Genomic DNA, 26,665 nt, shown 5'->3' on the forward strand with positions numbered 1-26,665 from the left:
TTCCAGCTCCTTGACAAGACACACACACACTTGCCACTCTCATTCATGGCATTTGTAATGTATGCAACAGACCTTTAGTTCATTTTGTGGAGATTCAACATACAAGTCCAGGCATGCTGAACTACTGGCCTACAAAAACTGTTTACTGATCCATAATTGTAGTCAATAGTTTCCTTTTCTGGCATTAACTAACCATTGGTAGAGCTGTTAACATATCACATTGTTAGAAATACAGAGGTTTAGAGAAGATCTTTACAATATTTCAGCATACCCTGTTTCAGTGAGTTAATAATAAGCAAAAGCACTATTTCCTTCTATTCATAAACCATCACCAAATTGTTCCACAAAATAATTCTAGCAGCCACCAAAAATAAATACTCTCTACAACAGACTTATTCTTTTTTTGCAGACAACTCCCAGCAAAAAGAAACACAGTCAGGCTGTACATCATCCATTGCATACCACTTCTTTCTGCATTGCCCAGAGAGGGGCTAGACAGGATTTCTTGTCACATGCCACAAGCATAGACATTCCAGTGGTTTATGTTCCACGGATACCTTTTTTTAGGCTCCAGCAGAAGCCTAGATCATAGCCATTTGCTGGCTACACCATATAAAAGAATTGTAGATGCAGCATTTCTTCTACCTTTTTCACTTGCTGTTTTAAAAGCGTCAAGAATTCATAAAAATGTGTCGTTTTCTTCTGATGAAGAATTCCTCCCACTGTTACAGATCTGTCTAAATTTGAGTAAAGTTTATCAGAAAGGATCCTTATAATCAGTCTGCTTTACATCTCATTTGTTAAATTTGTCTTATCCTTCCTCCAAGTACAGAAGAACTAAATTTGAGCTCTGGATAAGTTGAGCAATATCTGGAGGGCGGAGGGGTGTCTGTCTGTCTCTGTGGAACTTCATTTACACAAGTTACGTTTATGGCTTTGTGTTGGGATCAGCTTGCAGAGAATTTGGGAAAGGACAAAAAATACACCAGGTGCAGGTCTCTGAAGTATTGGGGTGATTAGTTATGAGTAGGATGTGCATAGCTTCCAAGGTATCCAGTAGAGTTGAGCTATCTTCTACTCATGTCTAAGCATTAAAACGATATGCATGTGTAGCTATTTCCTGGCTGCTCTTCTAAATGCGTCTTCAACGTGTGAAAGGGAAATGTATAATACCGAGATAATACATTGACTGCTACAAAGACTTTCATCCTGAAAATGGTGCTCTGGTGGAACAAGCTGGATTAACTGCAACAGGCCTTGCACTCAAGGTGCTCCCAGAGGATCAGACTGTTTGCTTAAAAGGTAAATTAATTTGTTTGTGTCTAATGACTGACTGGAAAGGTATACGAAATGCAGCAGCAGATAACAGAAAGTTGGGACTTCTGACAATCATTCTGTGAAGACGTCCTTCTTCAGAAAAGCTGGCTAATAATTATTCTTTTCAAACAACATAAAACTTTGATTGGTTGAACCTTTTCAATAAACAAGTCATAGTCTGTCTCTTTGTTTCTCTGCTGTTGATTCTTTCCTACAGATACTTACATTTCAAAACTCATTTACGAAACATATGAGAATGATATGTTTTTAAAATAAGCTAGTAAATATGATAATAATTATATTCTTCATGACACTACGTTTACATTTTCTTACTTTCTTAATGTGGAAATCCTACATTTAGAGTCATATTTTTACTTTTCAATACTCCGAAGCTTTTACATTACATGATGATATAACTTCAAGTTGTCACCGTAAAAGATTATTATGTTTTACATCACATTAGACCTTGTTTTGGTTTTTCTAATCTCTTCTTCTTCTAAACCACATACTCAATCCAGGCTTTAAAGGTATTTTACAATCTAGTAAAGTTATTACCAAAGCAATGTTTTGTTTACTTAGGGGTGTCGATGGATTATGGTATGCTTAACACACTATTTTTTAAAATCAATCTAAAACTACATATTCACTTAAGGAAAAAGTTTATGTCTGTGCTTACCTGACTCTGCCATTCCACACCAACAGGCTGAACAGTATTATCAGCTCTTTGGGTACTCTTTCTTGCTTACTGGATGGATATTTTTCTCTTGCTGGATTAATAATCAACTTTCTACATCGGCTCATTTGTAATTCTCTTCTGGTTAACCCTTTATATTTCCTCTTATTTAAACCTGAATACCATTTGCAGTATTCCATCCAGTTTTCAAGGAAAGCAGAACACACAAAACTGACACAGACTATAGGATTTGGTTTAAAATATTAAATCATCACAGATCTGAAATCAAGCCATAAACAATGTAGGAAATACTTACACATTAAGCCAATGTTACAAGTCCAGGCATTAAGAGTTTCCCTGTTATTAATATCTAGTCAGAGGAGTATCCAAACCTGGCTAATGTTCCCACCATAATTCTGGCCAGGTGCTGTCAAATCCATTTGTTCTTACTACAGGAGCTGGTATGGCAAGAATCTTTAACATTTTCAAGTGCAGGTTAAATGGGACACAAAACTAGTTAGCTACAAAATTATCAGTTATCAGTTTATGCAAGGCTGCTCATCTGTGTTGTCAGAGAGACAGAAAAAGCAAGAGTGTCCAGAAGCAAGGAGAAGATAAAAGGCATCCCAAATAGCTTTTTTATAGTTCAAGTGAGGCCAGGGTTACTGAAAAGAGAAACTTAGTAATTATTTAAGGTTTCCCTCTCTCCTACCCACTACAGGTAGTTAAAAAAACCTATGCTGAAAAAGTTATTGCTCTCACAATATATAATTGTTAATTATTATTAAAAGTAAACATAATTGCACTAGAAAAGAAGAGAGACTAATAGTTGCTGAATGGTGGTGTCGTATGAGAGGAGGTTGACAATCTTGATATCAGAATGGAAATTGAATGGATTTTGTTTTGCTTAGAAAATGAGAAGCATAGAAAGAATCTAGCTGCTCAAGATAACTAAGGTTTTATGTTATAGAAAGGGGAATAAAGGAAAGTGCAACCTTTCTACCTTGGCTATTCTTTTTAAAAAGCAATGAGTTAGTTTTAAGGGAGCCCTGGGCAAAATCTAGGAGATTGCAGTCTTTTTGCTTTAAAAAATGGTTTTCCTGCAAAAAGCATACTGGAGCTGTTTTATTAAAGAGCCCTGAAGTACCTTTATGTTCCCCACAGACAAAGGGCAGAACCTCTTCAAGATAAGGTCTAGCATAAAGAGGCATAACCTCCCCTTTGCACAAGAGGCAACTGTATATTTTTAACATGGGAGTAAAGGGCTTTGTAACAGCAGCTCTTAAAACTGTTTATAGTAAACTTTCTGTAAGATGTGCTGCAAACAATAAAATGCTGTAAAGTGTGGAAGCAAATTTCCTTCATATTTATAGTGAATATTATTCTTTGCACGTTTGAAGGAAAACCTTTTTTAAAAGCCAATAATGTGAAAAAGCACAGCAGCTAAATTTATTGTTAACCATCACATCACTGGTACTCCTAAGGGTTTCTCTTCATGAGGAGAACGCTTAAATAACATTTTCTAACACATTGGAGTGCATCCCAGATATGTGATGGTCTACAGAGGCAGTGTGATACAAAAGCATTCAGGAACAGTTGGTTAGTAAACAAGCTTTTCTTTTCCCCCCAGATGATGAACACAAATAAATCCAACTTTGTTTAATAAAAGTGAACTCTAGTTATCTTTCGTTCTCTGCAAGGTACATTATCTCTCCTGTTTCACCTGACTAATCTGAAGGTATTTGTTCCATCACCTGACTTAGTGGTTGGCTAGAAATAATAAGACAAAACAATCTGCTATTGTTACATGAGACAACAACCTTTCATGTCCTTGAGCTCACCATGACCTTTCACCCTGCCTATCCCCCAATGGTCTCTCCTAACAACTAAAACTACACTCAGGCTGAATTCCAGATTGTCATATAAAGAGCCCTGTCCTTTCAAAACAAAACCAATTTTTACACCAAGGTGGGGGAGAAACACAAGTCCATTGTTCCCTCACAGATGGAAGTTAGAGTTACTAAGGCAACAGCTCTAATCCTCCTTTTAACCACCTTTTTCACATCATTGGCCTATCAAGTATGCTACCTTTTAACTCATAAGCTCAAAAGCTGGTAGTCTAACTGGCTGCTCTAATTAGCTACGATTTTCACAGTACAGACAACATGATGAGCTAATCGAAATTTGCAAAATAATGACGTACCTCTAGCAAATATTCCTCCTCCTGAGGCCCAGTCTTAGAATAACAATAATGAGACCATTATTAGAGGAGGGCATTAAAATGCTGCACTGCTGCTAAACAGAGAACTTAATTGTTCTGGTCTTGTCCATTGAATCAACAACCTATTGTTGCGAACTTGAAAAATAAAGGACTAGAGAATGGGTGCCATAATGATTGGTCTGTGCTGCCATACCAGTACTCTGCAGAATTGTTTTTCCTTTTGAAACTCTTGATGGACTAGTAGTTTTGTTTAAAAGTAATATAAAAGGCAATTGTTTGGATAAAAAAAGTCCTATTTATTGAAATCCTTAGAAGCAGTTGTGGGGATTTGTTCGTGACCCCCTGAGATTAGAAAAAAAGCACAGACACAGGAATAATACTATTTGAAGAGGTTTATTACTACCGCCTACAGTCACACTAGATAACACTGCCTTGTCTAGCTACTGTAAGAAAGGAGGACACTTCCTCAGCAATCGTTTTGATCTATGTAATGCCTTTTATAGCATTCATATGCAAGTGACATATCCAACAAATTAGTAAATGGGAAAGTTTCAACCCATAATGTACTCACAATATGGGCATTAATAATCAAGGAATTATTTATTATTCAATACTTTTATTAATCAATATGTTAAAAGATGACCCCAGCATTTTTTGGTAAAAGATTTGGTCACCACTTCTGAAGCAATGAAAAGTACAGTCCAACTTTCTTCTGTATATGCACAATTTAAATTCATGAAAAATATGCAAAAACATGAACCCTTCATTTCAGGGTGCCTGCATATCAATGATTGCCACTTGGTAAACATGTGAATAGTCATTATTCTTTCAGTTTCAGTTTTGTAGTTGATTAACAGTCACAAAAGGAAAATGTGTATTCCCCTCAAAACTCACTAGAGAAAATAAGAGGGGAATCACTATAATCAGCATTGCACAAGTGGGACCCTGTTCATGCTTCTTGATAGTGTCCAGTAAACAAACACAAATATACTGTACATAGTCAGCATATTTCTAATATATTGACTCCAATATGTCCAAATCAATGGGCCACATCTAGAATACAGTATGGGACAGAGTTAGCACAAGCCATCTTTAACTTCCCACTCTCCTCTCTGCAGCCCCCAGAGTCACCTGAAAAGCAGTTGCGGATTCCAGCGGTTCAAGATGTGGCATTGGTGGCGGCAGGGGAAACCCTGGAAACTGCACAGACATGCCTTTTGCAAGTGAAGCTTCTGCTCACTGAAGGTGTCTTCACCTGGTTTCCAGGGTCTTCCCAGACTGCATCCTACTGTTGCCGAAGGTCCCCTGATAACCACTTTGGGGGCAGCAAAGGGTGAGAAAGAAAGAATGAGTTGCACTAACTCTGCTTTGCACTAGCACCGCTCTGTATAGGGGCAGCCCAATATAAATAAGCAAAGTTGTGCAAAGAGACAAACTGCCTCCACTTGTAATTATGGTTAAGAACTTTAGTTGATGGACTGTAAAATAAAAAAATTGTAAAATAGTATAAAAATAATATTGTAATAGTGGAGCTTTCTAAAACTCCTGAAAAAGAAAGATTGTGCTGTCGAGTTGTCGACAACTCCTGGCGACCACATAGCCATGTGGTGTTCTTGGTAGAATACAGGAGTGGTTTACCATTGCCTTCCTCCTGTGCAGTATGAGATGATGCATTTGCCGTTGTCAATGAAGTGAGCATCCGCCTCCAGCACCTTCCTATATCGCTGCTGCTCAAAATAGGTGACTACAAATATATATTTACTAGGCACAGTCTGGGAAGCACATCAGCGGGGATTCAAACTAACAGCCTCTTGCTCCCTAAGCAAGCTGCTTCCCCACTGCAGCACTTATTTGCACAGTGCCTATTTTCAGAAGTGCCCTTTTAAACATTCATTTAATATATTGACTATATATAAGTTATCAGTATATGTTTTATATTATGCTTCTTAGTTCACCCTAACAAGTTCACACCCCTTCTTTTCTACAGCTGAGATGGCCAAACTGTTCTATCATAGGTCAATTCAGCATTTTTCTACTCATAAGTCTCTCGCTTATGAGACTGATGCAAGCAGTATAAATTCCAAAAGGAACCTTTTGGCCAGATGGAAAAGGCTCCTGGACATGTGGGGAATCCCGAGTCCTGTCGCATGACAATGGCAGATTACTCAGGAAAGAACCTGTCTTGTAAGGCCTGCAAAAGTTTACAGCAAAAATAACTACCCCAGAGGGTATAACCTGGCAACCTTGGAAGCTATAGAGAGATGGGAACATGGAAAGGGGTTGGGGAAGAAAACAAAGAGAAGCAGAAGAAAATCATATGGCTAGAGGATGCAACACAAATCCAGAGGGTATATAGAAGACTGAAAACATGACCATAATCTTAATTCCCCCCCCCAAACTGACATGTATTTTAAATGGAACAGATAAAGGCTTTTAACAGTAGAACAGGAAAAATATCTTCATGGATGAATTACTGAAAATAAGACTATTATTTCTTGCTTCTTTTACATATGCTTCTAGATTCAAATACATTCAAAGCGATGGAGGCCCAGTGTTCCTCGGTCAAAACAGACCATAAGAAACAGATTTTGGTTGCATTCTAGAACTACTTTGAAATAAGCCTCTGAGCCACCCGCCTTTAACTCTTCCATAGATGTTTTGCTTTAGATTTAATTTGAGCTACTATACATTTGTGTCTGCCTTTAACAAGATACTGTTGTAAGAATTTGAAGAATTAAATTAGAGACCAAATGTGACATTTTAACATGAGTAAGGTCAGTACCAATAGTGGGGTCCAGGGCCGGTGCTAAGGGTTCTGGGGGCCCCCTGCAACCAATAAATTGGTGCCCCACTCTAATTTTTTTAAAACTGTGAGTGGAATGAGTTTTGTTCTGGGCAACAGTATCAAGGCAGTGTGTACACATGTGAATTATTATGTACCACTATAGATAATAAAACATGTGCACGCACACAAACACACTCCGTACTTGGGAGCGGGCGCTTGCCCCCATACCCCTTCTCTGGAGCCGCCCTTGTTATTCACACTTTATAGATGGGATACTGAAGTTGTGAAATAGTTTCCCAAAGCTTTCAAGTGAATCCATCGAAGAACTACAACTTGAACCTAGTCTCCTGGATCCAGATCCAACTCTCTGTCCTCACAATATGTCATAAATTGATAAATAAATAGATGAATAGATAAATGTATTGTAATAATTTACGGGGTGACCACTTTTAGTCTACTCCCTATTTGCCTTATCAAAAGCTTATGTTCCAAGGCAGTCTCTCCCTTCATACCATCCATGTTTGGGATCAGGCATTACCCAGGAGTGGGGTTCTGGAGTTAACCTCTAAGGACCTGAGGCTCAGCTTCATCCTTTAGCTCCCCTCCCCTCCCCCTGATGAAGTGGGCACATCCTTACAGTCCCATTTCCCAGCTTGTAAAACTGAGGCTGATCTGTGCCTTGCCTGAGCCCAGTCCTGGAGTCACCCTGGGACTCAGATCTTCTGGGGTCCCTTCAGTGCAGGACTGGAGCATGCCACCACCTCCACTTGGCCACCCCCTGGGCTTGCCAAAAGCAGGGACAATGCTGGGAGTGGATGGAGTGGCGAGAACCACATGCTGCATGCAGGAGAGGAAGGGCGGAAGATGGGGAGTGACGCAAGAGGAGTGACGCAAGATCGCAAGAGGCGATGAAGGCTGCTCTGCCTTGGCTTAGGAGGATCTCTCGGCATCTGCCGCAAAGGCACCAAGTGCAGGCAGGCAGTCCACAGCCCTGCTGTCTCTCTCCATAGCCAGAGAAGGAAGAGGAGGAGGAAGATCTGAGAGACGAGGATGGGTGAAGGAGGACGCTGGGACTGAAGTCTTGAGAGAGAGATGCATGCTCCATAGTCAGGGAAGAGAAGAGGAAGAGGAAGAGGTGCCTTCTTCCTTGCAGCTCTTGAGGGAAGAGCCAGAGAAGCGAGTGGTGCTTGCCAGAGAGGAAGAAGTCCTGCCCAGGACTGGGGGCATCTCTGTCCTCTGCCCAGCAGTGAAGGAATTCTGCATCAGGCTGCACCAGCCGGGCTTGCCTCTTCTCTCCCTTCTCCATCTCTCTGCTCATCTGGCTCTGGACCAAATTCATTTCCACCAGGAGAGAGAGACTGTGTCTGGATTTTGAAATAGGATACCGTATGATGAGCCATTGCCACCGGATAGAGGAGGAAGCTGAACGAGCAGCAAGGATAGGGAAAAGACACAGTGGGGAAGGGAGCAGCAGACACACTCTCAACTTCAGCGCCCCCCTGCCACATGGTCCTCGCTTACTACATTCCGCTGGCCCTGGTGGGGTCAAGACTACATTCATGCAAGGCCTCAACTGGGATCCATTCCAAACCATTCATTATGAAGAAGCTGCCATACCAGTAGCATATACAGAAATATGAAACTATAAGGTCATCTTATCTACATATGCAGTTTACACAGCAGCTTCTAAAGGGCCGGTTTCAAGCTCAGAACAAAACAAACCCTTTTCAATTAAAAATGTTTAGAGCGCCATTTTGGAGGCCTGGTTGGTTTTTTTGCCACTGGTTTCCGATTAGCATGCAATCCTATGAGGCTTTTGGGGAAATGTTAATAAATTGGCAATCAGCTTTCTCTAGGCTTCTGCAATAATGTGGGAGGGGCCACTGGGAATTAGCTATTGGTCATTCAGAAGGGGATGACTCTGAGATGCCATCACAGACCTTCACCTCCAAGGTTTGGGGAAGATGAAGAGGATGATGACTAGAGCTGCTGCTGCTTGCCCAGTGAGCTGTGAGGAACACCCATATGCCACTGGTGGGTCCTGAGCCTACATGCCACAGCCAGGGGGATTCCAGGACTAGCCTTGGCCCAGGGACTAGAGCAACCAGAAGCAATACATCCTTGTAGGGATGTGCAAAACATTCTGGCGTTGAAACAGACCATTTCCAGTGTCTCAAGCTCAAAACAAAACACCCTTTAAGTAAGGGCCAGTTTCAAGCTCGGAACAAACAAACACGTTTCGATTCAAAATGTTTCAAGCGTCATTTTGGAGGCCTCTTTTCCCCTTGCTGATTGGTTTTCTGCCACTGGCTTCCAATTGGTTTGCAATTCTATGGGGAAAAGGTTAAAATTTTGTTTAAATCACCTGCCTGTCCATTTCTTTTGTGGGTTAGGTAGTAGGTAGCATCCATCATGCCCTACTACCCAACCCATCTTGGTATCCCTGGGGCTACCCATGGGGAACAATGGGGTGTTTCACGTTTCCCCATTGGTCTCTATGACCAAAACACTAGAAACGTTTCGGATTTTGTTCCATCAAAACAATAGGGTTGATCGCTGTTTTGATAGAATATTTCAGCTGTCTGTGTTTTGTTCCAAGCTTGAAACAAAACACAGACAGCTGAAATATTCTATGTGTTTTGTGCACATCCCTACATCCTTGTAAAGGTTAAAAAAAGATTTCTTGCCTCTGGAATCATAGCACACAATTGCTTCAAAATCAGGTACTTTTGCTTTGTACATTGAAAAGAAAATACATAATATCAAGAACTATTAAATTGTAAACAAGACCTCTTGATTTATGCAATCCTTGCTTTGCTTCATTTATCTTCATCTTGTTAGGCTAAATTAATTAATCTCAGCACTGCACACTTTCTCTTTTCATTACATCAAATAATATGGCCTGGATGTGGGAGGAAGTTCTCACCAGAGGGATGCTGAAACACTACCTTGAGGAAGAGTTTCTACATATGTATGGCTCAGGCAATATTAACTAGATTAGATATATTAATTTTATACAAGATTTATTAAATGGACTCATCTCTGGCTTTAAAACAATTCTGTCTTTAGGTTCTCAACAAAATATTTCAGAGGTTTTCATTTATTTCTTAAAAAAACACCAAATAACGGGCAATGCCTATGCCCTTCATGAAAAAACAGGAAAATAAATTGACATATATCATTCAAAGCAGCACCTATATAACATTTTAAGATTAGTTCAAATTATGTCAGCGTTAACACTTTCCAGTTAATTATGCAGCCCAAATACACTATATGGGAGGACTGAGGACAAGTTGTTATTCCATTTCCCTGTGAACGTCTGTATATAATTAACTGGATGACCGGGATAATTTCACATGGAAATCTAGTAGTTTTAATACAGTAACAAGAGGCACCACGTTAGACTGTTCTGTAAGTTTTGTTCTCTTAACTGACAACAGTACAGTGTCTGGACCTATGTAAATAGACCAAACAGTAAAGCCTTTTTTTTAATCTTGCCCTGATCAACCAAGCCTCTTTTCCTCCAACCACAGCTTTGTGCGTGATATCTTTCTGCTAGTGTTTCTTATTTAATTAAAACAGACACTGACAGAAGGACATGGATTAGGACTGTAATGATGCATTTACTTAGATTAATCGGAGACTCCTTTTGGAGTAATGGCTTAAACAAAGAACAAAAGGAAATTGTTATGAAACAGCCTTTTATCCCAAGCAAAGGTCATATTATGAGGTTTTTAATTTTGTCAGCCTCTGTTACACTGGGCCTCGCTCCTGGAACATGAGAAGTGCCCTTTTTTCCTCTCTTCCAAAGCCAGTTATTATAATATAGCCATTAAAGCTGCAAATTAAAATGTCTGATTTTAAAACAGGTTGCTTAGCTTTCAGAACCCTCTAATTAGCATGTTGTGCATTGTTGTGAAGGAAAGACTACTAAAACACTAATGACCCACTGCCAGGTGACTGCACTGCTGCACAAAGTAATAAAGACTTTTTTCAAGTAACATACTGAATTATCCAAGCTCAGGTCCTCTCTGCACCATTTATATATAAAGAAACATTCTGTATTTGGTCACGTATGAGAGTTCAGGAGATCCTCTCATGGATTTTATTATGGTAACTGGAAAGAACTGTAAACAATATAAAAGGGACAGCAAAGCTAAAAAAAAAAAAAGCCCCAGAAGCCAAGGAAGGGTATTTCCACTAACAATGCATTTTCTGTTGCTGCCACTGCTTTTTAGATGTGCCCAAAGGCTGGTCATACTGCACTGAAAGAGGAATGGGATGGTGCAGGATGACCTATGATGACAACACTGTTCTTACCTTAGTGTTATACGGCAGCTACATGATCTAAGCAGGGTTCACAACAGTTTGCCACCTGGATCTCCACAACAGCATAGGCTCCATCTAGGTTCAATGGGATTGCTATCGAGTGAAATAATACTTGCCCCAGGAAGACTGCACTCTTTGGACCAAATAAAATGTGACATGGGAGATCTACAACTGCATCTCCCAACTTTTTCATTTTTTTTCATTTTAAAGCAATCACAGGGAACAGCTTTTGGTCAAATTTGCAGCACTGGGGGAAGAGATGCTGAGCCCTTCTTTTCTCAATCTTAATTGTACCTCTCTTGCCTAAGCTACATTAGCCCTATAGCATGGCAATATAGGTATAGGCATGATGCAGGTATCTGCTTTTTTTTCATTACGTGGCTAATAGGCTCAATGAGATCCAGAAAACAGCATAGGAGAAAGCAGGGATGTCACTATAATTGACAAGGTGGGACAAATGCCCCTGAGGGAGAGTGGCCTGCTGGCTGGGCAACAGCTTGCGCTTTGCTCTCCCACCTCCTTGACTCATTGGCATGCTGTTGGTTCCTCATTAGAGGACTCATCTTGGCTGTAAGAGAAGTCCTCTCCAGGAGGAAAGTGGGAGGAGTGCCTGGCAGCATCTCTCCCTTTCGCCTCCTGACTGGCTGGCTAGTGCTCAGGTTCAACCTGCCCCTCATTCAGCTTGACTGATAGGATCAACAGTGAGGGCAATGTTGCTGAGCATCAGCCAGCCACTCACAAGGAGAGGAGAAGGGAGGAATGCTGCCTAGCCTTCTCCCCCTCTCCTCCTGAAGCTGAGATAGAGCTGAAAATATGTTCCATCAAAAGAGCTTGAGGGCCATTTTTTGAATCCTGGTCTCTTTAAAAAGAGCAGGCTAAAACCGTAATAATCCTTTTCTCTGCTTTTCTCCCTCCCCAAACAGTACTAAGCAACTAGTTTCAGTTTACATCTAACTCCTAGGGTGAAATCTGGGACTTAACTTCTTATTAAAAACTTTTGACTGGGGTGTGGGCATGCGTGTGGGAGAGCAAGCGACAGTGAGCTCATGAACAGAATAGATAGAAGTGTTTTCAATGCAATGATTGTAGCTGGTATACAAGTGTAAAATATTCCAGGGGATGCACATGCACAAGTGTACTTTTAAAATGTATGTGTGCTGCTTGGGTGGGATACTCTTTGCAAAGGCTGAAATTCTTTTCAAAGGAGTGAGAGAAAAGGCATGCCAAAAAGGTTTTGTTTTTCACCATGTCCTTACCATTCTTCTGCAGCAAAAAAAAAGGGGGGGGGGCAGGGAAAGGAGAAAAATACAGGTGGGCCCATGGCTACTTTAAAGGGAAATAAGTGTGGAGAGATCCGGCCTCGGAGCTCTAATGTCACATGTACTCTCTAATGTACTCTGGCTCCTTCAAAGTTCCTTAACAGTGAAAAGAAAGGAAAGAAGTTATTGTCTTCTCAAATAACCTCATACTTGTTTGACTTAAGGTATAATCAAGTCTTGTTCCCTTCATTTTCCAATGCCACATCGAAAACATTAGGGCTGTACAAAGCTTCAGGGGAAAATTAAGGATAGGCCCACTTTGGCCCAAAGGGAAGTGTCTTGAGTGGGCTGAAGCAAAGCAAACTGGGCTGAACCTTTGGCATCCCCAGCCCTCACCCCTCATACATACAATTACTTACCAGGCCTAGCAGGGGACAAGGGACAAGCCTCTATTTTACCTCTTTACTCCCCACCACAAAACAACAAGCATCTACCTTCTGCAGCTTAGCTTTTAAAGGGACCTGTTCATTTCCCCTTTTCCATGGAGCTCATGGAATGGAACAGGTGTCCTAGAATCTATAGTCCCATCTGCTTCAAGTACCACTTTTTCGTCAGTGGAGACGTGTTTATATCTCATCTGGCACTGATAGCTTTCACATTGATAATGGTGATTTTTCCCTAAATGTAAATACAGAGGAACAACTCTGCATGATTCAAAGTAGGAAAGGTTATTTGACTACAAAAAGTTTCACTTCAAAGAAGACTGGAAAGAAAAGGAATATGCTCAATTCTTAGGGGCGTGCCAGGAAAAAAATCATGTTGTGTTTCTCTCTTCTTTTTTTCATATGCCAAATTATCTTTGCTGCATCTGTGTGCATTCATGCAAATCACATATGTGTCAACCTGAAATTTATCAATTTTTGTTCAGTGATTCATCCATTCATCTCCATTGGTTTCAATGAGGGATCAACCTCAAATTATCCTGCTTATAACTATGTGGTACTCCAGTAAATCTGCATAACAGTTCCAAGCATTAAAAGATCTATGAAGGCCAGATTTGAGGCAGATCACACTAAGGGTATACATTTAAATTAACATTAAACAAGATGCACATCCTATAAATGTTTCCCACTGATTTCAAAGAAGTTTCTTTCATAAAGCAAAGAATTGAGCACAATCTGCTGCACTTTTCTCTCCCCTCCTTCATGATGTTACCCAATAGAGAATGAAACAAGCCACATGCAAAGGAGTGGAGTAGAGCTGAAAGAGAAGTCTAAATCTCCCTCTTAAAGTAAAGTGTGCCGTTGAGTCGTTGTTGACTCCTGGCGACCACAGAGCCTTGTGGTTTTTCTTTGGTAGAATACAGGAGAGATTTACCATTGCCTACTCCTGTGCAGTATGAGATTAGGCCTTTCAGCATCTTCCTATATTGCTGCTGCCAGATATAGGTGTTTCCAATAGTCTGGGAAACAGACCAGCGGGGATTCGAACTGGCAACCTCTCGCTTGATAATCAAGTCATTTCCCTGTTGCGCCATTAGGTGGCTAAATCTCCCCTTAGGCCTTTAAAAAAAATTGTCAGACATGTACCCAAAGAGTACCATCCTTTGCCTATAATTCAAGACCAGGAACCACCAAATCCATTATGCCAGTTGAATATTAAAGTGGGTTTATATACCCCTTCATGTTGATGTTCAGCACTTGATGACTGGCTACTGAATGTGTGCATCCATACCATTTAAATACACTGTATTTGAAGCAATATAAAATTTAATCTATACTGTCTTATCTGTCATGACTCATTCATACATGGAAGTCATCTTAAATAAAATAAAGTTCAGTCTACGCTTAATAGAAATATAAAATAAAGTTCAGTAAATACTGTCTGATGTGATGACTCATTCATACATACATACAAGTCATCTCTTAATGGTACAGTTAGCAAATTATGAACACGTATGAGTAAAATGAGCCTAATCTTCCAAAGTGAAATATGCTAAGGAACAGAACACAAGCTGAAAATGGATCAAGTATCAAGTACATTCATGAGAAACCAAATCTAGAGACTAACAATATGAAGCCCAAATCTGCTCATAAAGTTTCACTGAATTTCCTGTAGACAGACAGCAAAAGAAATTACAATACTGGGTCATAAATAATATTTTAAGGATACTGGGTAATGTGGGTGAGTGCATTCTGTGCATAATTCAATACCTACAAGCCTAAGCCAACATCCAAAAGGCATATTTTGACTTAATAAATGTCAAATGCTGTAATACACACCACAGTCATGTTAGTAAATAAGTAGAAAAATGTGAGCAGTCTCCTGGATGCGATACGAACACTGGCTTTATAGTTAGCATTGTTTAGATAGTAAATTAACTGCATTGCTTAACTACCACTGGATAAAAAGCCTTTCCAGGCAATATCTGTATCCATTCAGCATTAGAACAATGAGCTCCTGCCTGAGCATAGTACTTAGCGTCCTGTGGTTTCTATCAAATATCCATATATTACATTAGTGTACATAGCACAGTAGCAGTAATTTAAAAGTTCAGCATAGCTGTCTGGCAGGATCAGGCTGGCATAACAGCAGTTAGTGGCATGGCGCAGCACAAACAGCAGCTAAGCAGTCAAGCAGAGTGAGTGTCATGCTGGCATGGAGCAGGACTAGACAAAGAAATGGATTTGGTACATCACAACGTTGTACTATTAAACTGCGGTCCCCAGAAGGCATGTGTTCATTTTATAAGCTACCCTGCAGGATCCAGACAACTGACTCACCTGGTATTTATATTTATTTACTGTTTACATTTGCCAAACACTGCAGTGTACCCAAAAGGGGATGCTGTGTGAAACTTGCTGGAATAAGTCAAAGGTGATGCTCCCAGGGAGCACGCCAATGATCAAGCTCCACCTCCAGGTACATTTTGCTCATTCTTGCATACACTCTCTCTATTTAATAAACTCACCATGATAAGTAAAAAGCAACTTGAAGGGTGAAGGATAATTACAACCAAACTCTGGAAGATAACAGTCAGAGAGTGTTCAGATTATGTCAGGATCAAGGAATCCTGAGCAACTGCCGCATGAATGTAACAAGTACATCATTCTACTCACGTGTCCTTGATATAAACCTTTTTTTTTCTTTTCTTTTTTTTAAAAAAGCCTTCTCTCATTAATATTAAAGTCCCCAATTCTGACTGACTGACTATCTATCTTTATTTCTCTTAGACGTACCCGTCACTAATCCCATATGGGGCAGCTCTTGCGAGAGTTTGCGAGCGAGCTGCCGGCAGGGGAAGAGGAAAGTGGCAGCACCAGACAGGCAGGCAGTCAGCTAGGCGGGAAGAAAACAATAGTGGCAGGCAGAGGAAACGACAATGGCAGTGGTGGGTGGGTGGGAGAAAACGATGGAGGCATGCAGGGACAGGGAGAAAATGGCGGTGGCTGGCAGGAGAAAATGGTGGCAGTCGGTGGGGGGAGGGGAGAACTAGAGGTGCAGATGCTCTGTGCCCAGTCTAGCAAGTATACTCTTATTACTTTAATTTTGCCTGAAATCAATGACTGCTCGAAACCACTGCAGCGCCTGTTGAACAGTGAATTCATACTGCCTAGTTGCTGTACTCCTCTGCACCCTAAAAACCTCCTCTGATATCAGGATTTGCAGCTCTCCATAGAGTATCTCTTCAGATACTCTATCAGTTGTGATGTCTTCCTTCCCAGAGGCACCTGCAATGGTGAGGCAGTCTGGCTCAGGCAGATTTTGGTGTACTATTTCAGTGCAATAGGTTGTCAGTTATCTAGTCTATTACTAAAATTTTATTTTCACAGTGAAGTTACCATTTGCTTCTTCTGTTTCATGCACCAAAACTGCCATGGGCCATCTCTGCTTCCATTTATTAATTTTAATTATTTATTTTTTATTATTATTTCTTGTTTACACAGTCAGACAGGTGTTATTGACTGGTTTGTTTTATCCAGACATTGAGTCCTTCCCAAGGACCTGGGATGGCTGAATAGGCTGTTCCCAGTAAAGCTGCTTTTTGTAATTGGCTGTTGGTGATTTCTGTGGCCTCTATGGTGTTGAGGTTATTATTATTATTTATTCAATTTCTATACCACCCTTCCAAAAATGGCTCAGGACGTTTTACAAAGAGAAATAATAAATACATAAATAAATAAGATGGTCCCCTGTCCCCAAAGGGCTCACAATCTAAAAAGAAACATAAGATTTGGAAGTGTTTTGTCCTCATGAGATTCTCTCATTTAGCATGCTTCTGACCCTCATTTTAAGAGTTTGTGAGTTATGATGCACATTAGCAATTGTGACATTATGGTTGGGGCCAATGCAGGAGGATTATATTTTCACATTGCCACTTGCCCAAAGGCCAATGAAATTGCCTTCTGAATTTGGTCTATTGCAGTGTTTCTTAACCTTGGGATCCCAGATGTTGTTGGACTACAACTTCCATCATCCTCAGCAACAAAGGCCATGTCTGGGGATGATGGGAGTTGTAGTACAACAACATCTGGGGGCCCAAGGTTAAGAAACCCTGGTCTATAGGGTTCATCCATTTAGCTCACCATAACTAGTCAAGTATTCGCAGTTCAATTGGTATATATAAAGTAGTGCCTGTGTAGTTGGTATGAAAACTACATTCCACTATTACAAACCCTGAACATTCTATTAGTAATCCAATTTAAATCAACTCATCTGAAATTTTGCATGGAGCATTAAATAAGTACCATCATCTCTCCAAATTCATTGAAGATCCACTGAAAAATGACCAAGATAACAGCAGTTTGGAAACGAAGAAGCTGTTTTTCGTATTAAGCAGCCTAGGGCATGGCGGGCGGAGCCACCATTGCACTAACAAGTTAAAAGAACCTGGGCCGCCATGCTAGGGGCTGCATCTCGCACCCTAGCCACACCCCCTGCATCTGACATGGTTTTGCTTGCAAAATGGGGCCTTGCATCCCATTTGCGAGCAAATTCCAGGAGCAACTCTCCCTGCCTTTCAAAGAAGAGGCATTTCTAGCCAGGCTGGGAAGCCAACGCTGGCTAAGCTTCTCAAAAACAGAGCCACACTATATTCAAAATATATTCAGTATGTTGAATATTCCTTGAGTTATTAACTTTTGTAGTCTAGGGTAATCAAATGAGAGTGCACAGCACATGTCAAATGGCCTAATATCTCAGGAGCAATATTTCCCCTCAATCAAGATGGCTGCTGCTTGAAGCCACAGCTAAGCAACTGAGGATCAACGGAGCTTCCACAGCAAGTTGAGCTGAATGCCTAATGTGACCTTCATTCAAAGCAGAGATTGCTGGCTTGCTGAGCCTCTTTTGCCTAACAGTACAATCCTTTGTATGTTTACTCCAGAATAAGTCCTATTGAGCCATCTAATATAGTAAATGTCCAGGCAAGAATTCAACAGGTGTACCTGGTTTAGACTGAACTCTATCACTATTCCAGTAAATAATTTCCTCTCCATTGAGACTGGTGTCAATGCAAGCATTTTCTTGGCTCTCAGTCTGAATGGAGAAATGGATTACCAAGATGGTTTTCATGGCTCTTCGTGGTTGTGTGTCCTGGGTTTCATTGCATTTCCTTGACTCAGGGGAGTAACTATAATAGGGCAAGGGGACAGAGTTGTCTGGGGGCCCACTGCCTTGGGGGGCCCCCGAGAAGCAAGTCACATGACTGGCTCCCCAACAGTTCACCCACCCAGGCTTCCTTCAGTTGTATTCATGAAGCCAACACAAAACTGTAGAAAGTCTTTACTGTTTATATGGCACAGAAGTTTGTTTGTTTGTTTATTCAATTTCTATACCGCCCTTCCAAAAATGGCTCAGGGCGGTTCACACAAAGAAATAACAAATAAATAAGATAAACAAAATGGATCCCTGTCCCCAAAGGGCTCACAATCTAAAAAGAAGAAGTTAAGGCAACTGTCTAACTTGCAGTCTTTCCCTATGCCTTTTAGAGCACAAATGTGTAGTCTCTGGAGGTTGGCTCACTGTCTCCCATCTACCCACACCTGTTGCCTCTCCACCCTCCCATCTTGGCTTCAGATTCCTTCTGGTGAGCCACCAAACCCTTGTCTCCCAGATCGCTTGGGTCAACATGATGTATGCAAGCAGGGTCTTCCCCATGTTTTTAGATCCTTTTGCCCCCATCTCACAGGGCTATCAAGTCTCAAGTGCTAGGCCATAGTGCCTCTGTTGTCTTGACAGTAGAACTGGCTTCCCACCCCCCCATCATTTACATCAGCAGTTTTCTACAAAGTGGCCACCTTACCACAAAGAGTGGAAGTCCCCTTTGATGAGTGCTCACCTGACAGGTAGGTCCCCAGAACTATGGGTCCAACAGTATTCCTACCATTAAGGAGATATGCTCCTCTATGGAGCAAAAACTATAGCCTCCTTAAATTCTCATCCAGAATTTAAATCTTTTTTAAATGTTTGAATAGTAATAAACATTATCAGAAGGGACACCTGAAAAAGCAGCAAGCCGCTCTTACGAGATTCCTCTTGCGAAACATCATTCAGAGTCACAAGACTACAGCCTTAAGGGAAAGAAGCTCTCCAAATATGGTTGCAGTTAAAGAACATGTTCTTTAAACTGACAGCTAGAATCAACTGTACCTCAGGGGCTAAACACTTTTTGCCCACTAAAGCTTTTATTCTCTGTTTACCTTCAGGCGAAAAACAGCAGGATCAGGCCAGTTAAAAAGCATGATCACAAGAAGAAACACATACCACTAAAGCAATTGTGTGCTTCTTTATGTGCTTCAGATGGGGGAAAGAAGACACGTTCTGCTCTAGTGAAACCTTCATGATGGCAAGATTGCCATTAAATAGGACTGAACTTGCCAGATATAATTGGACTAACAAGTTTATAACTCATAGGCTCTCATAATAAAGTAAGGATAACAGACTTGCCAGATGCTGAATGTTGGCCCAGACAATTCTCATCTAAATATGACAACTGGCTGGGTGAATATGCATTACAGTTGCTGTGTTGGTCCTATTTCAGGCATGGAACAGATACAGCCACTTATGTAGCTGAACTCAGTTGCTCTATGTACAGCATAGATACACAAAATACATAAACTAAATAAAACGTCTTGAATAAAACCTTGGAATAAGTAAAACCATTTTAATTCCAGCTTGTACCCTATTACTCCTGCTTTTCAAGACTAGTACATTTTGAGAAGAACTAAAACAAGTTATGAAGTTCAATTAAAGATAAATGGCTGCTTTATATTTATTCTACAATGCCTTTTCAAGGCATGGTACCTGTTTTTATTGAACTCCAGTATGGATACAGTCCTTCCAAACACATCAGTTAATGAAGTTCGTTCTTGTCTGTAAAGTTTCCACCCCTTCCCACTCCATAGCCTCCCTCCAATTGTGCCTCTAAAATTCCTTTATTATATCAGCTCTCTCTGTTCCTGTTCTCTGAAAATGCTTTCACTTTTAGAAAGCCTCTTTAGTGTTAAGTCCAATGGCCATATCAAATGCACATAATGAGAAAAGATTAAATTTTGCTACTTCAGTTGTTTAAAAGCACCCCCACATGCAACATATCATAACATCCACTATTTGCCATATCAGAGAAAAGGCTTCATTGGGATCCTATTCAACCAGGACCAGTGTTATTTACTTGTTCATAAATGATTAGGAGTTAAGGGGTGAGCTGTGAAAGAGCAGATGACACAACATTATTCAGACTGATGAAAACCTTGGATGACTGTGAAATGCTCCAAAATCTCTCCAAACTGGGTCAATATGGACAAACAAATGACAAATGAGGTTCAATGTAAAGGGATGAACACTGGGGCAGAAACGAGGGAGGGAGGGAGGCAGGGTGGCCAGCAATGGCTACCCTTGCCCTCCACAGCTCTGCCCAGCTTTTGACTCCTCAGGCTTAGTAATAGAGGTGGGATGTGATTTCCTTTTTGTGGTTATCCCCCCCCCCCGATATTTAGGGTTGGTGGGAGGATGTAGGACAGATTGAAATGACTCTGAATATTTAATTCAGAGATTGAGGAATTTGCTGGTTTTACATATTTTTAAAAAAGTAGTCCCCCCCCCTTGATATGGAAGAATTTGCCCTTTACCTTCATAAAAAAACAACCCCATTTCAACCCCAGCCTTTAGATCAACTGGAATGACTGGGCATAGGGCTTTGGTTTTGAGCAGAGAGATGTGGGAGTAATATGTATATTTACATTGAAGTGAATTGGACAAATTGTTGGTTTTTAATATTTTTTAAATTAAAAAAAAAATCAAAAAAGTCATAAGTGGCTTGCTTTGTGGCAAAAAATTATGAAGTCCTTTAGGTTTCAGTGAAATGTACTTCCAGCTAAATGTGGTTAGATTTGCTGCCTGAGGTTTCAATTCTCCACACACTTACCTGGAAGCAAACTGTACTGAATTTGTTAGGATTTATGAGAAAACATACATAGGATCGCATTGCATGGTTGAAAGTCTGCTTTGTTAATCAGCAGTGAGAGGCCCATTTTAAAATCTTGTCTCCAGGCCAACTCCAACCTTGCTATGCCCCTGATCAAATCATTTCCAAATCATCAACATGTAATAGTACTGCCCAAATGCCCAAGTAAAATCTTCTGAGGGGAAGTATTGTCTAAAAAATATGGCTATAAATTCCCTGTTGAAAAAAGTTCACAAATCATCCAGAAATGAAATTAGGCATCAAAATAGTTTTAAAAAACCCAAAAAAACAAACAAACCCCAAAAGAACCACCAACAACCTGTTATTCAACAAGAGGAAAAACTTGAAAATCCTTTCTTAAGATTATTTGCAAGTTGCCCAAACAATTGAAATGTAAGATAAAATTATAGGAGCTGATCTCAATTCATCATACACATTTTGACCCAGAATGGATCTTCTTCAGTGGTGATGTTTCAAAATTTGGATTCCTATTAAGGATATTTTATTGTAACAGCGTAACTTACTGTAAATTCCAGCATAAGACTTCCTAGAGCCAAAGCACTAAAACAAATAGACACAGTAGAATAGATTTATTTATTGAATGTATACACTGCCTAATATAGAAATCTCTAGGTGGTGTACAGATTAAAATATAAAACATTTAATATTCATAAAAACAGATAAAAATCACAATAGATAAAAACACATTAAAATTTAAAATTTCAGTTAAAAGCCTGGGAAAACAGGTATGTCTTCAGGGTCCTCAAAAAAGCAAACAGAGAAGGAGATGCTCTTATTTCAGCAGGGAGGCATTCCAAAGCCGTGGGGCAGCCACAGAGAAAGCCTGGCCCTGAGTTGCCACCAAACAAGTTGATCTTCATAGGTGACAGGTTCATGACAGAGAACGTGCTCTCTAACGTACCCTGGACCTAAGCCGTTATGGGCTTTATAAGTAATCATTAGCACTTTGTATTTCATTTGGAAACATATCAGCAGCAGTTATTTTAGAATTGGTGTTATATGGTCTCTTCGGATAAACCTAGAGACCAGTCTAGTGCCGCATTCAATACCAATTGTAGTTTCCGAACTAAGTACAAAGGCAGACCCACGTAGAGTGCATTACGTAGAGTCAAGCCTAGATGCTACCAGCATACATACCACCGTTTTAAGGTCATTTGTCTCCAGATATGGATGTATCTGGCCAAAACTGATAAAAAGTACTCCTGGCCACAGCCTCAACCTGAGAAACCAGGGAGAGTTTGGGAACCCAGGAGCACTCCCAGACTACGAACCTGATCTTTTAGGAGGAATGTAACCCCATCCAGGAAGAATATATCTCTTTCCATAGATGGCCACATATTTTTTTATGTTGATAAAAGCAAGATAATAATGTGGCAATTTTAATTTCAACCCCTTTCCTAATAATCCTTAGCACCGAACTCATCTTTTTCACATCTTCCACAAACTGGGTGGATGTTTTCACTGAGCTATCCACTACAACAGCAAGATCCCTTTCCTGGCTAGTCACTACTAGTTATAACCTAGTAGCACATATGTGAAGTGAGCATATTTTAGGAATGGACAGAATTGGATAAAAATGGACAACTCCTGTGGTTGCCAGAAGTCAACACCAACTCGACAGCACACTTTGCCTTACTTATTGTGCAGGGTCGGAACTCAGGAAACAATCTTGATCTGCCAGTTCTAGATGGGGTCACACTCCCCCAGAAAGAACAGGTATGCATTCTGGGGGTGCTTCTGGATCTGAACCTCTCTCTGGTGTCCTAGGTTGAGGCAGTGACCAGAGGTGCTTTTTATCAGCTTCGGCTGATACACCAGCTGCATCTGTTTCTTGAGATGAATGTCCTCAGAACGGTGGTACATATGCTGGTAACCTCCAAATTGGACTTCTGAAATGCGCTCTATGTGCGCCTTTGTACGTAGTCTGGAAACTGCAGTTGGAACACAGCGGCTAGGTTGGTCTCGGTCATCTCGAGGAGACCATATTACTCCTATGTTGAAAGAGCTACCATGGCTGCCAATAGGTTTCCGGGTAAAATACAAGGTGCTTGTAATTGCCCATAAAACCCTAAGCAGATTAAGCCATGGGTATTTAAGAGAATGTCTTCTTTGCCATGAGCCCCACCGCCTGTTAAGATCATCTGCAGAGGTTCGTCTGTGGTTGCCGCCTGCTCATCTGCTACTTGGGGACGGGCCTTCATCATTGTTGCTCCTGGGCTTTGAAATGCATTCCCTGTTGCAATAAGAGCCTCGCCATCTCTGGAAACTTTTTAAGGCACTGAAGACATATTTGTTCACCCAGTATTTTAATTAGATTTATAGTGTTAATATTTTTAATGTTGGGTTTGAAATTATTTTAATGTTTATATGATTTCAATTGTAAACCACCAGAAATGCAAGTTTGGGGCATTATAGAAGTATGTTAAATAAATAAATAAATAAATAAATAAATAAATAAATAAATAAATAAATAAATAAGATTTATAAACAGCACTGGCCCCTTTACAAGTCCTGCATATCCAACCAACAATAAAAGCTGAACACAGGGTTTCTTTCATGCTGGTGCCCACTGACATAATAAAATGAATTGTCAGCCTTCAGTTAGTGAAATATTTTTATTGTCAAGCAGCTTAAACAAATGCTTTTTCATTTTCCTTAAAGACAACCACCCACTCATGTTTCTCTAAGCAGCAACCAACATATTTAAATCCCACTGGAGAAGATATGTTCTTTGGACAATCTCATAGTGGAACTAACAAGGAAGAAAAAATGTATCTTTATTTCATCATCAAATTGATTTTGGCAGCTAACCAAAATTGGTTGAACTGAATTCTGGTGTTTATTTTATTTTTATTTTTTTAGTTATAAGTTTATTCGGTCATTGACCAGCAAACATTTACAATAAAGCAGTACGTATTTTAAAATAATATAACAAAACTTGGCCATAACAGAAATATCATCAGTGTCCTCATTAATTAAAAGATAATTTAAATAAAATTCATTTTATTTTATTTATTTTTTATTTATTAAAACATTTTTATACCGCCCAAAACTTACATCTCTGGGCAGTTTACAACAGAATAGTGTTGTCATATTCTTTACTCCTAGTCATATGAGTGGCCACATCACAACTTTAACAAGCCTGTAGGAACAAGATAGCTTTTTGGATTATAGAATCATATTCATTGTTCCACAATACTTTTCATTCTCATTCTCTCTGTCCCCCTGCCTTTCTCTGCATTTTCCCACCTTTAGAATCTTTGTATAAAATATGATAAACTCGGAGGTATGATTATCAAATTTATGGCATATGTTCACTGCACAGCACGTTATGTCTCATAGTAGTCTGCCCTGCAGTAGAAAAGATTTGCAAAGATTTTAAATGTATGTTGTCTATACGAACTATAGTTAAAGCACTATTACACAGTTATTTGTTTTTCTATATGAAATAGTAAAAAAAAATCCATTTTTTATTCTTCTTTAGGGCACCATTTTACTACAATTAAATGAAAGGCTTAGCATCGCCACTTCTTTAAAAAGAACCATAACCGAAAAAATAAAATAAATAAAGGACACAGTTTTAGGACATTTCACAGAAAAGATTAAAAAAAACCTATTTCCATGAGATTATAACAAAATAAAATGTGCTTTTTTTATCTTAAACATATGAATGGTTTCTTTTTTGTAATTCTTCCATCTGTATACAATTTGGATAAGCATTTTGACAGATACAAGATTGAAAGGCTTAAAAATGAAGCACTTGCCTTTAGTCAATATTTTATTTGTTTAAAAAATATAAGAGAGAGAGAGAGAGAGAGAGATTATCCTCCACCATTCACTAGTGGCCATCACTGCAGATCCATACCCCCCAGCTGTGAATTAGACCATGCAGTTCCCCTGAAACCAAAACAAGAGATGCTTTTACTAACTTGGAAAAAAGGGACACTGTAGAGGGGAAACACTTGCATTCCCATTTCCTTTGAGCTTTAGTGTCATCTCCCTTATATAAAGACAAGAAAGAGCCACCTGTATTATGTGACAAATTAAGAAGTGGAGAGAAACACATACAAATAGGATTTCAGGAGGAAATGTAAGTTTACATGGCAAACCTATTTACAGATATTTCTCCATTGTAGAAAGACTGTATCTGTAGATCCATGCAGTCATTAGATTAAGCCAAACCATTATTCCTCTTCTATTAGGGAGTTCACTTAGGTATTCCCTCTTTATGCTATTAGACCTTCTAAGACAGCTATCATCATCTATAGAACTACAGCTATCAATTGACTTTGGGGAAGGGCAGGCTATATGTTGAAAGAAACCAACATTTTATTCCCAGTTGACTTACTACAGAGAATATGGACTCTCTTAGCAGCAGACAGGGGTACACAAAACATGGAGATGCCAAGTAATAAGAAATATAAGGCCTAATTAATATGAAATGAAGTATCAACATTAGATCAATATACAAGACTGAAAGCTCATACAGATGACAAAACCACTGCAGGTTATGCTCTTTCACCCCAGGCTAGTTTGTAAATCTGTATCATCATTCTGTCAAGTGGCAGGAAGATTTTAGGTATAGATTTGTATGGTAAAACGTATATCAAAATGGTCACCTGTAACCACAATGAGTCTTTATTGGACACGGTCACATTTACTATTGCACTAGGGATGTGCATGAAACAGATTTTGTTTGTTAGTTTCAAGCTTGAAACAAAAACGCAGATAGCAAAAACATTCCGGTTGACCTGGTGGTTTCAATGGAACAAAACTTGAAACCAACCTTCAGAAGGCGGCATTGCAACAGCTGCCACAGCAGTACCCTTAGCAGTAAGCATAGCCATAAGCTCAACTAGAGCAACTTGAGCCACATTTTGACTGGATATACCTTGCAATGCAGATTGCAGAGCGGGGGCGGGGGGAGAGAGTTGCCGCTGTCCATTTCTTGCCACAACATTATCTCACAAACAAAACAAACCACAACTCAAGGAAGGAAGGAAGGCACCCAAGAACTACCTTTGTCAATCTGAGATCCAGTGAAACCAGACAGTTATAGAAGCAATAGCACAGAATATTATACTCAGTGCTGAGAAAACCACAAAATCAGACCTTCCTTCCATCTTGCCTGCCACATAGAGACAGGACAGAGCAGTCATGACCTCGGCAGCTCAGCTCTGAGCTCAGCTGTCTGAAGATTCTGAACAGGAAGAAATGTGAGCAGCTCTCTAAGATACACCTCAGGGTGGATAGGGCCACTCTGGGAAGAACATGTGCATGTCTATATGCGTTCAGAAGGTTCCAAGTTCCCACCCTGGCATCTCCAGATATAGGACTGAGGGAGAGACTGCTGGCTATTACCTGGGAGAAGTCGGACTCTGTGTACTGTAGACAATACTGAGCTAGATGGACCAATGGTCTGACAAGAAACAAAGCTTCTAGACTCTTACCATGAGAAGAACTTTTCTTTCTTCTCTTCTTCTCTAGTATATAACCCGTGATATTGCTGCCTCTCTGCATCTGCATAACACCATGGCCCAGATTGGTGCTGGGCCCCAGCTGACAGTCTGACACATGGGTCAGGGCACCAGTCTAT

At 40.1% G+C, this 26,665-nt stretch overlaps 1 protein-coding gene across 16 annotated transcripts in view; it reads right to left on the reverse strand.

Annotated features, from left to right (window-relative positions):
- The window catches only part of SOX6 (SRY-box transcription factor 6), a 676,724-nt gene that overhangs the window by 483,317 nt on the left and 166,742 nt on the right, over positions 1-26,665 (reverse strand). For 2 of the 16 annotated variants that reach the window (XM_053251939.1, XM_053251908.1), the window contains exon 1: positions 1,994-2,111. The exons of the other annotated variants lie outside the window; for them this stretch is intronic. The gene's annotated coding sequence lies outside the window, so the exon portion shown is untranslated. Of the gene's footprint in view, positions 1-1,993; positions 2,112-26,665 lie in introns of those variants that run through there. 16 annotated transcript variants of the gene reach the window in all.

The sequence above is a fragment of the Hemicordylus capensis genome, chromosome 1 (genome assembly GCF_027244095.1).
Source record: "Hemicordylus capensis ecotype Gifberg chromosome 1, rHemCap1.1.pri, whole genome shotgun sequence".
NCBI classification, from domain to species: Eukaryota; Metazoa; Chordata; class Lepidosauria; order Squamata; family Cordylidae; genus Hemicordylus; species Hemicordylus capensis.